Here is an 11,041-nt window from a genome sequence, read left to right as displayed (position 1 = left end):
TGTGAGCTTGAAGATGCTAGTTGAGTTAATTGGGTTTCCAACATTTTGGTGTGAGCTAGGATGTTGTTGATGGTGGTTTCCTTTTGCTTGACTATCTTTTTGCATTTGAGTCAAAAATTCTTGTTGATTCTTTTGCATTTGGAGGACCGCTTTTTTAACATCAAAACCTAGGTCATTTTGTTGATTGTATGGATTTTGATTTTGGTAACCTTGGTTTTGGTTGTAAAAGGGTATTTGATTTTGGTTTCTCATGGGAGGTGGGGTGTATGTTGTTTGAGGGTTTTGAACATTTTGGCTTTTGTATGAGAGATTTGGATGGAATTTGGTGTTTTCATTGTAATAGTTAGAATAAGCGGTACCACTCTTGTATGTTTGGAAAGCATTCACTTGTTCATTTGTTCCCCTACATTCACTTGAGTTATGTCCCAAAGTTCCACAATTCTCACATATCCCACTTGGTATTGATGAGGATGCCGTCATGGCATTAACATGATGCTTTGGTGATTTTGAGGCTTCTTCAAGTCTAGCCATAGCTTTTTCAAACTTCAAATTGATGGTGTCAATGTGAGCACTAAGTTGAGCACCCAATTGAGTAACGGAGTCCACTTCATACTTTCCTCCTCTAGTAGCCTTGCGAGGTCTACTATATTGAAAGTTATGGACCACCATTTCCTCAATTTTAGTCCAAGTTTGATTGTCATCATCTTCGGTGAAAATTCCATTTGATCCCATGTTGAGAATGTTCCTTGAATCTTCATATAGACCGTTCCAAAATTGTTGTACCAAGAACCACTCGCTAAGTCCATGGTGAGGACATGAGCGACAAATTCCTTTGAACCGCTCCCAAGCTTCATACAAAGATTATTCATCCCTTTCCTTAAAACCTGTAATTTGAGCTCTTAGCATGTTAGTCTTTTCCGGTGGGTAGAATTTTTTGTAGAAAGCTAGAGCCAACTTTTTCCAAGAATCAATTCCGAAAGTGGCCTTATCAAGGCCCTTCAACCATTGTTTCGCGGTGCCAATTAGAGAAAAAGGAAATAAGACCCATTGAATTTGGTCTTGAGTTACACCGGTTTGAGAAATCGCATCACAATAGTAAAAAAAGGTCTCCATATGAGAGTGAGGGTCTTCACTAGGCATCCCCCCAAATTGGCTCCTTTCGACTAATTGGATAAATGCGGATTTGGCAATAAAATTTCCGGTCAAATGTTGTGATGTGGGAGTACCATTGGGTAGGTTCTCCTCAGTGGGTACGGAATGTGATGAAAACTTAGGCATTGTGGGTTGATTTTGTGTTGTATTTTGTGTTGGGTTCTCCTCACCTTCTCTTGCAAAAGGGTTGATGAACTCAATAGTTGGTTGAATATCTAAAACCTCACTAATACCTCTCAAATTTCTCCTAGCAAGTCTTCTATTGGTTGTCAAAGTTCTTTAAATTTCACGATCAAAAGGTAACAAATCACCTTGTGACCTTCTAGACATGCAAAATATCAAACAACTCGAAAACAATTAGAACAAACCTTGAGGAGTTTTACTTCCTCAAGGCAAAGAAAGACACAACTAATAACAATATAAGAAAATCTAAATCAAGATAACACCGTCCCCGGCAACGGCGTCATTTTTGGTCGGTATTCGGGGCTATATTCTATTTCTCGGAACAATTGTCGTTGGAAGCACCTAGACCAAAACACAATTTATAACTTCACAAACAACTCTACAATTAGTAAAGAGGCAAGTAAAGGTCGGATCCCAAGGGATGGGAATTGAGATGATATTTCTATTGAGACTAGTGGTGTCTTAGGGGTGTCACAATTTCGGTTGATGTAGAAGGTCACTAAACTAAATAACAATGAAAGTAAACAAGCAAGATGAATTCAAGGGTTGTAAACAATTGATAAAAAGCACTAGGGTATCATGGGGTCATAGGGGAATCATGGGAATTGATCATACAAACATGTTCTCATATTATAAGCAAGCAATTATTGTTGTGATGGATTGAGTTGGGTTATATCTTACAATCCTAGGAAAGTTTGGGTCCCGGAGCCGAATCCATTAGATTGTACAACACCTACAAGTCGACTTAGTCTTCCCTACTCAACAACATGCATGGTCTAATGAGACTCGAGTTGGTTTATGTCTTACAAGTCTCATTGAAAAGATAGGTGATGGGTAAAAAATGCAAGGATTCATAGGCTCGCATTTCATCAAACATAACATGTGCATGAGTTGAGATCAAAACAAGCAAGCAAATAAACCATGAAAACATATTAATTTAAGCATGAATCATTCCCCATGTTGGTTTCCCCTAATTACCCATTAACCCTAGCTATGGAACTACTCACTCATTATCATGTTGAACATGCTAGCAAGGTTGTCAATCATACCAACAAAGTGAAACATGATGAACAAATGAAAGTAATTAGCAATAATTAAAAAGGGATTAAGAGAATTACACCTACTAATGATTCCAATGATAAAGCAAAGAATAATAGAAGTACTTGATACTTGATTGAGAGGTTGTCAATCTCCCAATAATAACCCAAATAATCTTCAATTACCCAAAATAAAGGATGAACAAAAGAGAGATTAAGGAAATAAAACATGTATTAAAACTTGATTATTTGTTGATTACAAAACTAAAGAGAGATTAGATTGATATTAACTACTTTAAGAATTGATAAGAAGAACATGCTCTTCTAATTAGACTAATGGGGTATTTATAGTGGAAATTAGGTGGATGCATTAGGGTTAACTAAGGGCTTAAATGACTATTAAGTCCCTAATTAGGGAAATGCCGGTATTTTCTGAAGGAAGGACATCTTTCTTGAAGCTTGAAGAAACGAATTTGCGCTGTCTTGGTATCCGTGCGTCTTAGGCACGAGACGGCCGGATTCCCGTGTCTCTGCCCGAGCATCTTTGGGAGAAGACGGGCGTCTTCTGGGTGCTGCTGCCCGGGCGTCTTTGGTAGAAGACGCACGGATTGGGATGCTGGGGACGGGCGTCTTCTTGGGAAGACGGGCGGATTGTCATACAGCGTACTTTCTTCTTCTTTTCTTCCCTTTTCTTCATAAAATCATTGGGGATTTCCTTGGGGATGCAAGGATCTTTCCTCATCATTGCCCAACTACTATAATATGTACAAAGGTCTTCTAATCTTGTCTCTCCTTGATGCTTGGTCATTGGATTCAATCAATTTAGTCTCATTTTGCCATGAAAATGCAAGGTTTGCACTCCTTTCCTACCAAGGACACAATACCTCAAAGAATATGCAAAACAAAGAGCTAAAGACAATAAATGACCCAAATATGCACTAAAAATCATGGGAACAAGGCTAATTTGGGGACTAAATGTGCGCTAATTATGGTCACATCAGTATGCTTCGTGGTAGGTTCTAACATGTTTGTTGATTGTCACTTATTTTTGTTCCATTGGATCAATGACCGTGAGCTTACCCGCGTTGCGATCAAGATTTGGTGCCTATTGAGGCAATTGAAGAATTGTTCAACCTTTGAAGAATGCTTCTACTTCCTCAGAAATATTTCTCTTTCTTTGTATACCTTGCCTTACTCTTTATCTCTTGGTGTTTATCCTTCTTCTAAACTCTCTTTTGTTTTACTTTCAAAACAACTCTTGTATTCTCAACTTGTCCTTTGTCCCTTGCTTATCCTCTCTTAACGCCTTTTTGGATAGTTCTCTTTCTTTTGTGAGATATTAATTTTGGTTGGATAATTTGACTTTTGAGGAGATTGTTTGTATTTGACCCTTAACCCTAGCTTTGAGAGGTTGTGACGTTCGAAATACTTAGGTAGTGTGGTGAGACATACTTGGTGATTCGTATACCTAGTTCCTTGGTAAAGTGAGTATAATTGATCGGTGGAATTCTGTGTGTAGGTGTGAGTTGCCCACGTTACTAAGATTATGGAACTTGACCTTGTTGTTTATACTTGGAATTTGAGAAATTGGTAATTCGAGTATTATTGTTTGGGGTTTTGACATGGAGTAGAGTTTATGATGAGAGCTTGGGAGGGAACACCTCTAGGGAGTTGTTGGCCATTGGCGATGAAAGTGTTACTTGGAAGTTTAAGTTGAGCTTGAGGTTAGCATAGTCGGTATACTTTTGTAAGTGTAGTGATGATTACATAAGAACCATGTTAGGCGAGAGTTGTTGTTAGTTTTGGATTCTCATTTGGGTATTCACTTTGCGGTAATGAGGATTTGTAGCCAGAGTTCTTGAGATGTAATTATAAGTCAGGATCGATAAATGTTGAGCTGAGATGAGTTAGATGTTTTGGATGGTTGTCTTGTAACTTGGAGAATGTCACCATCTATGCTTTAGGTTTCGAGAGTATAACATGATCTCCTTGGGATGATAAAATATGCAAAAGAACTTTTGAATTTGGATTTTTGATTGAGAGTTTTACCATTCTGAGAAACACATGGTTGACACTAGTTGGGTATGAGTATAGCTTTGTTTGAAGCTATGGCCTTGATCTCGTCGAGGTTGTTTATAGATGTTTGATGATTTGGAGTGGTGAAATCACACTTATAGTGAAGTACTTTGTTTCATGGGATAACTTAGGATGAAGTAACATATGTGTTTTGAAGAAATCCTTGGGAGTGTTGTGATTATAAGTTTCGTCGTTAGGAAGTTTTTGGAACCGTTTAGGATGATGTTGTTGTTTGAGGTTTGAGTACATGACGTTTCCTTGTTGTCTAATTCCCTTTCTTCTTTGACCATAAGTGTTACCATTCATACCTCTCTGTCTCGCTTCATCATGCTCCTCCTTTAAGTTTGAAACTCGTAACCTATGAAACTCTATCTTTGACATCCTTGTTGACCTTACTTCAATTCTTACCATAGGAAATTCATCATAGCTCTTTTGTTAGTTAAGTTTTGATTCTCTTAATGTACTTGTTTTTATGATGTCTAAGTTACCGTCAGTTTTGTACAACTTCTAATCTTTCAAGCTACCAGTTTTGATTTGTTGTTAAAAGTTGATGTTACTTTTGCAAAACCTTGCCTATTTTAAAAAAATTGAAAATGAAAATTTGATTTAGTTCCCTATTTATTCCATGAGTATAAACTCATTTATCATGATTTTAATTGCTAAACCCGAGATTTCTTTAAATTTTATCCAATTTCTTCTAATTTTGATCTATTTATGATTTCTTTGTCAAAGTTTAATATTACATTTTCAGGAATTTGATTCCCTTTTTAGTTTAAAAGTGAAACCTTTACCCTTATTTTGGCTTTTGTAAAAGAAAATTTGAGTAAATTACCTTTTTCTTTTGATTTTAACGTTGATCGGATGTTAGAACTCGTTATTAGAGACGTTTAATAACTTGTTCTACGCTTGTCGGCGAATGATTTTGTTTTAAATGTGTCTTTGGCTTGGAAAGTTAGCGTTCTTGTGTGCACGAAAGGAGCAATTTCGTTCCATGAATGAGACTTATACTTTTGAAAACTCTTCATTAATATTTTTGAAAACATTTTGATTTTTGATTTATACCAATGATTTACCTTTCAATCGAGTTCTGTCGGAAAATTTTATTGAAACTTTTGAAAGAATTTTAATTCTTACGATAAGTAACGTTTTAAATGTTTTGGTTACCGATTCCAAAATTGCAGTTTTATTTTATATAACCATTGATTTCTACTTTCAAGTTTCGAGGACGAAACTTTTTAAAAGATGGGGTGATTGTAACACCCGCGAATTTCCCATTTTGAGATATAAAATTTATTTAACCGTTTAATTAATTTATTTTATATTTTAAAATTATTTAATTTAATTAATTTATTTTTAAGCACAAATTTTATAAATAGAATATTCTAAAACTTAATTTATATAAAAATACGTATTTTAGTCAGACAATAATAATAGTGACAGTAATAATATTAGTTTCCGTCTTAAGTTAATATAGACTCAAACATTTTTCCCACTAGCTTAGACCGTCACATTTCCTTCTAGCAAAGATCGTCGCATTTCTCTTATAAAGCTATTTCAATTCGGACCAACCCGATTCCGACAACACACTCTCTTACACTCTACATTTATATAATTATTATTATTATTATTATTATTATTATTGTTGTTGTTGTTGTTGTTGTTGTTGTTGTTGTTGTTGTTGTTGTTGTTGTTGTTGTTGTTGTTGTTGTTGTTGTTGTTGTTGTTGTTGTTGTTGTTGTTGTTGTTGTACGCCATCCCTACCCCGTCACTTTCCCTTTTCCCCCTTTCCTTTCAATTTTTCGCAGCAACAACCAGTAAACAACACTAAACCACCATTAATCCTTCAAGCTATCCTTCAAGCTAGAGACTACTCCCTCATCCTATATCACTGACGTCCGCATTTCCCTGCTCTCCTCCTTCCCCTTTCTCTTTTTTTCGATCAAACACAGTAATACCCACAAAACATTAAATCCCATTAAACTTCCGTCTTAAACCTTAGATTTCTCCATCGTTTCTTGACGGTTTTAGCTAATTCATGCGCCGTTCTTTTCCCCTTTCTGTCCTCCATCTTTCTAGGTAAGAAAGGTCCCAGCTTTTCTCCAATTTCGTAAATGTCGTCCCTCCTTAGGGTTCGGGTTTCACTAAATATCCTCGTTTTGCCTGTGTAGATGCAAGATTGGACAACCTAGATCAGTTTTGTGGCAGAATCGTGCTCATTGAGAAAGTTATAAGGTAACAGTGATAGGTTACTCGACAAAATGTCAAAATTCCGTCTTTTGTGTCGCTTTTATACTATTGTTTGATAAAGTTTGAGCCTTTATGTTTTTCTTATTTGTATGTTAATTTTCTGCCTCAAAATGATGCTGAACTAGGGTGTTTGAATTCTATTTTGGCACGGTTCCATAGAAGTTATAGGAGTTGAAATTGGACTGTCTTAAAGACAGAAATTGGGACCGTTTTTGAGTCCGCTTTGCAGGTACATTGGGACATTTTTGGGAATGTTATAATGTGTTTAGTAGACTGTTTTAGGACTGTGTTTGTGGCAGTTTTGCTATGAAATTCGGGACTGTTTTCGAGGCGTAATCGTGATTGTTGTTGGGACAGTGTTACCGTGCATTTTTGGGACAGAGTCATTGGTGTCGAATGGAGTAATTGATCAATAGTCGGGTAAATTTTGTGAAAATCATGTACAGTCCAGTGATCCTTATGAGAGCTAACTATTTCATTGCCCTATAATCAGTTGAATTTTGCGAGTCAACTGTTTGGTCGTCTACCTTGAGTGAATTTTTGAAAACCCAATGTTTGTTCACTGTTAAGGATATAACATCGTCACAATCAAAACCGAGTCCGAGCTTATCCACGGCTGCAACAAACTCAAGTCAATAGTCCAAGTCTTCTCCTATTTATTCTCAGTTGTTATTTAGTCCTTATGGTATTCCTTGTTTATAGTAGACTTCCTGTAAACTGGGTATTGTTAGCTTATACTTAGGCTTTTGTTATCAGCTACTTGGTATATATATGGACCTTGTGTAAACTATTATAATCATTAATTAAATCATCAAACTACCTTATTCTTCACATTCACATCTATTGTTGAATGCATTTTGTCGTGGCTTCTTGGTACTTGGATTCTGAATAAATGTTGTGTTTGAAATATCCTACAACAAATAACGTGACATTTGTGTGCAATTTTCAAAGCATCCGCGCCATTTGCTCTAAAAACGGATACTACCAGTTATAGCTGCTTGAAATTTTGACTATTTAGTTATGTCACTTGTCTATGAAATGACATGTTTCCCATTTTAATATGAGTCCAATGTAATTATTCATGCCTTCTTAATGGTAAATGGTTTGTCTTACATTTGAGTCATTTATAATTGAATGCTTGTTTTGCTCATTATAAATGGTTCATTTCCGTTTTTTTACATTTTTATTCAAGTGACAAATATTGAAGAAATGGGTTACTTATTCATATTCATGATTATGATTTGGCATGAAATGTCCCACTCGGATTATCATTGGTTTATTATATGTAGTAGTCTCTGTCCAAGTTGATTCGTATCGCTTGGTTGAGTCGTATTCTCTTGATAATGCCTTTATGCTATACCATATTGCTTGACTTATCTTTACGCCTCTTTCGCACTGTCCTGCCGATTGTGGGTTTAGCTCATATTTTCCGCCTCTTTCGGACTGTCCTGCCGATTGTGGGTTCTCGATTTCCGATCTGTCTTCGAGTCTTGGATGCGGACTGTTCTGCCGCATGTCGAATCGGGAACTGTATCTTGTCCCGAGAGTCGGCGATTTAGACTAGGACTGAGTCTTGGGAGTACCATTGTCGTCCTACCAGGGGAATTATATATTGATATATGAGTAGTAAAGGTCTTGCTTGGTTATAGATATTGGTATTTGTCTTTCTTGCGTTGTGTGTCCTGGTCCTATCGGATACTAGGGGTGATCTATAAGCCCTCTAGTTGTGATATGATCGTCGGGATTGATGTTCCCATCCGTTGTTATTGTGAGATGCAAGCCATAAGTAAGAATGTGACATTAGTAGCCACTTCCCGTACAATGTTTGGTAAGTGGTTTTCCAAGTAATGGCTACAATTTCTATTATTGTAAATTGCGTTGGTTGATCCCTTACTTAACTCCTTCAGATGATTCAAATTCTAATCTCATATCTATGTTGTATTTCCTTAAAATGCGTGCTTTTGTATAAATGACTGTATTCTTATCCTTTATATTAGTTAGTTGTCTCACATGGTTAGTTGAATCTTTATTATGCTGATGTTATATATCTTGTTCCATCTCATTTAATTGCCATGTTTAATTATAGACTTATATTCATATATTTTGTAAGTATTTTACATGACTTATCTGTTTTAGGTCTTTGTTATGTTCATTTTGACAATTTGTGGCTGGGAGAACCTTGAGTTACTCCCCACTGACTGTGGCGTTCATGTTTACATGAATGACAGGTATTAGTTGGTGCATCTATCGGGTGAAGACATGTGTGAGCTAGCGAGCACTTTGGCCTTATAGTCGGTTTATTAGGATTCCTTAGACTCACCTTTTATTGTATTGTCATTCGAGGGATATATTTTCCATCCCCTTTGACTATAACGTTTGTATAATTTAAATCTTTATTTCCGCATTCTTTATTTATGTTTTGAATTTTAATGAACCCGCGCTTTAAATTTGAAAAGTTTCGAAAAATCTCCTAATTTCCGCTTGAATTTATAAGTTATGTTTTTCGCCTTATCGCGGGGTGTCACATTCACGCTTCCAAAGTTGTGACATCCACGCTTCATCAAAAGATCAAAATCCCTGTAGATGACCGAATAATGACGATCACTTCGTCACCTATCAAAGCCGTCAACGAAAAGATGTCCACCAATAAAGTTGTGTCAGATCCAGTACACAGATTTGGAGGATTTCAAATCATCAACCTTGTGGAAAGCGAATTGGCACATCTATACTTCAGCCCCTACTCGAACTAGATGGTCAACCAATACTCAAATCCCAGGGATACTTCCCAGGAATGTCACTACACCCATCCGGAACAACACATTCCCACCATTCAAAGAAGGCCATTCCCAGAAGATACCACTAGGGTTAGGATACAAGCCTACTGTGTCTAAAGCCGTCGAAATGCTTACTCAAGTCCACGATCGCAAAAATCAAGGAATACAAATGCGACCATATCACCCTACTCTGAATGGATACTTCGTCAAGGAAGGAGACCATGAATCTTTTCACGGATTTCCCGAACCTTGGACGTTCAAAGGCAATAAGCTAGCTGGAATCGAAGTGTTCCACGATTCCTATTTCATTCCCTAGGAAACGGTTCCTACCGTCAGAAATCGTCAGACACCTTTTCAAGACGAACAAGACGTCGGCCTCTTATTCGGAGAAGACCGATTCGTTAAGGCAGCCCATGATGAGATTCGTACCATGATTATTTGAGATGACCATTTCAATCCCGCAGCACTCATCACAGATGTAAGCCCAACCAATCAGCAGAAAGAATGGAGAAAGTCAGTCAAATGGGCCAATAATCAAGGAAGGCTCTCCAAACTCACAATTGGAGAAGGAGAGATGTTCAAAGGAAAACCAAAAGACGAAGAATTCGAAAGTGAGTCAGAGTCGGAGTCATAAATTGAGTTTGAGTCTAGGGAGGTCATTAGAGAGTCTCCTCCTATTGTCACCCCCCCCATCCCTTTGTTTCTCCTAGCTTAGCATCATCTAGTATCGGTAGTTCGGGGAATGCCCCAACAACTGTCCCTCTACCGCCACTGACTACAACACAGATGGCTTCTTTGTTTAAGCTATTTTCAAACATTAATATGAATAAATCTGATTTTGCTTATTCTTCGTGTTCACTTGATTGCAGTTCTGTTTATGATGATACTGAGGATGATCCTGACCCAGACTCAATCGAACTACCTCCCTACATAATCAAAGAAATACTAGAGGAGGGTAAAGGGGCACCAGTTATACAGAATACTGAACCCATAAACGTAGGGACAGATTTAGAACCCCAAGAACATAGAATAGGGACGATCCTAGACCCAACTGAAAGAACTGGCATCATCGACATTCTTCACGAATTGAAAGATGTCTTCGCTTGGTCCTACAAAGATATGCCAGGGATAGATAGGGATATTGCAGAACATCGAATCCCAATCAAACCAGGTTTCAAGCCCGTAAAACAGAAGTTCGGGGAATGCCCTAGCAACTGTCCCTCTACCGCCACTGACTACAACACAGTTGGCTTCTTTGTTTCAGCTATTTTCAAACATTAATATGAATAAATCTGATTCTGCTTATTCTTCGTGTTCTCTTTATTGCAGTTATATTTATGATGATATTGAGGATGATCCTGACCCAGACTCAATCGAACTACCTCCCTACATAATCAAAGAAATACTAGAGGAGGGTAAAGGGGCACCGGTTATAGAGAATACTGAACCATAAACGTAGGGACATATTTAGAACCCCAAGAACTTAGGATAGGGACGACCCTAGACCCAACTGAAAGAACTCGCATCATCGACATTCTTCACGAATTGAAAGATGTCTTCGCTTGGTCCTAC

The 11,041-nt window shown here is 37.3% G+C and overlaps 1 non-coding gene across 1 annotated transcript; it reads left to right on the top strand.

Annotated features, from left to right (window-relative positions):
• The first annotated feature begins 799 nt into the window (after positions 1 to 799).
• On the top strand, positions 800 to 906 carry LOC141644755 (small nucleolar RNA R71). The gene has a single exon (XR_012544364.1). It is a non-coding gene; the product is annotated as a small nucleolar RNA R71 (small nucleolar RNA).
• The last annotated feature ends 10,135 nt before the right edge of the window (positions 907 to 11,041 follow it).

The sequence above is a fragment of the Silene latifolia genome, chromosome 2 (genome assembly GCF_048544455.1).
Source record: "Silene latifolia isolate original U9 population chromosome 2, ASM4854445v1, whole genome shotgun sequence".
In the NCBI taxonomy this organism is placed as follows: domain Eukaryota; kingdom Viridiplantae; phylum Streptophyta; class Magnoliopsida; order Caryophyllales; family Caryophyllaceae; genus Silene; species Silene latifolia.
Note: the sequence above shows the minus strand (reverse complement) of the source record. Positions and strands in the feature narration are given on the sequence as shown.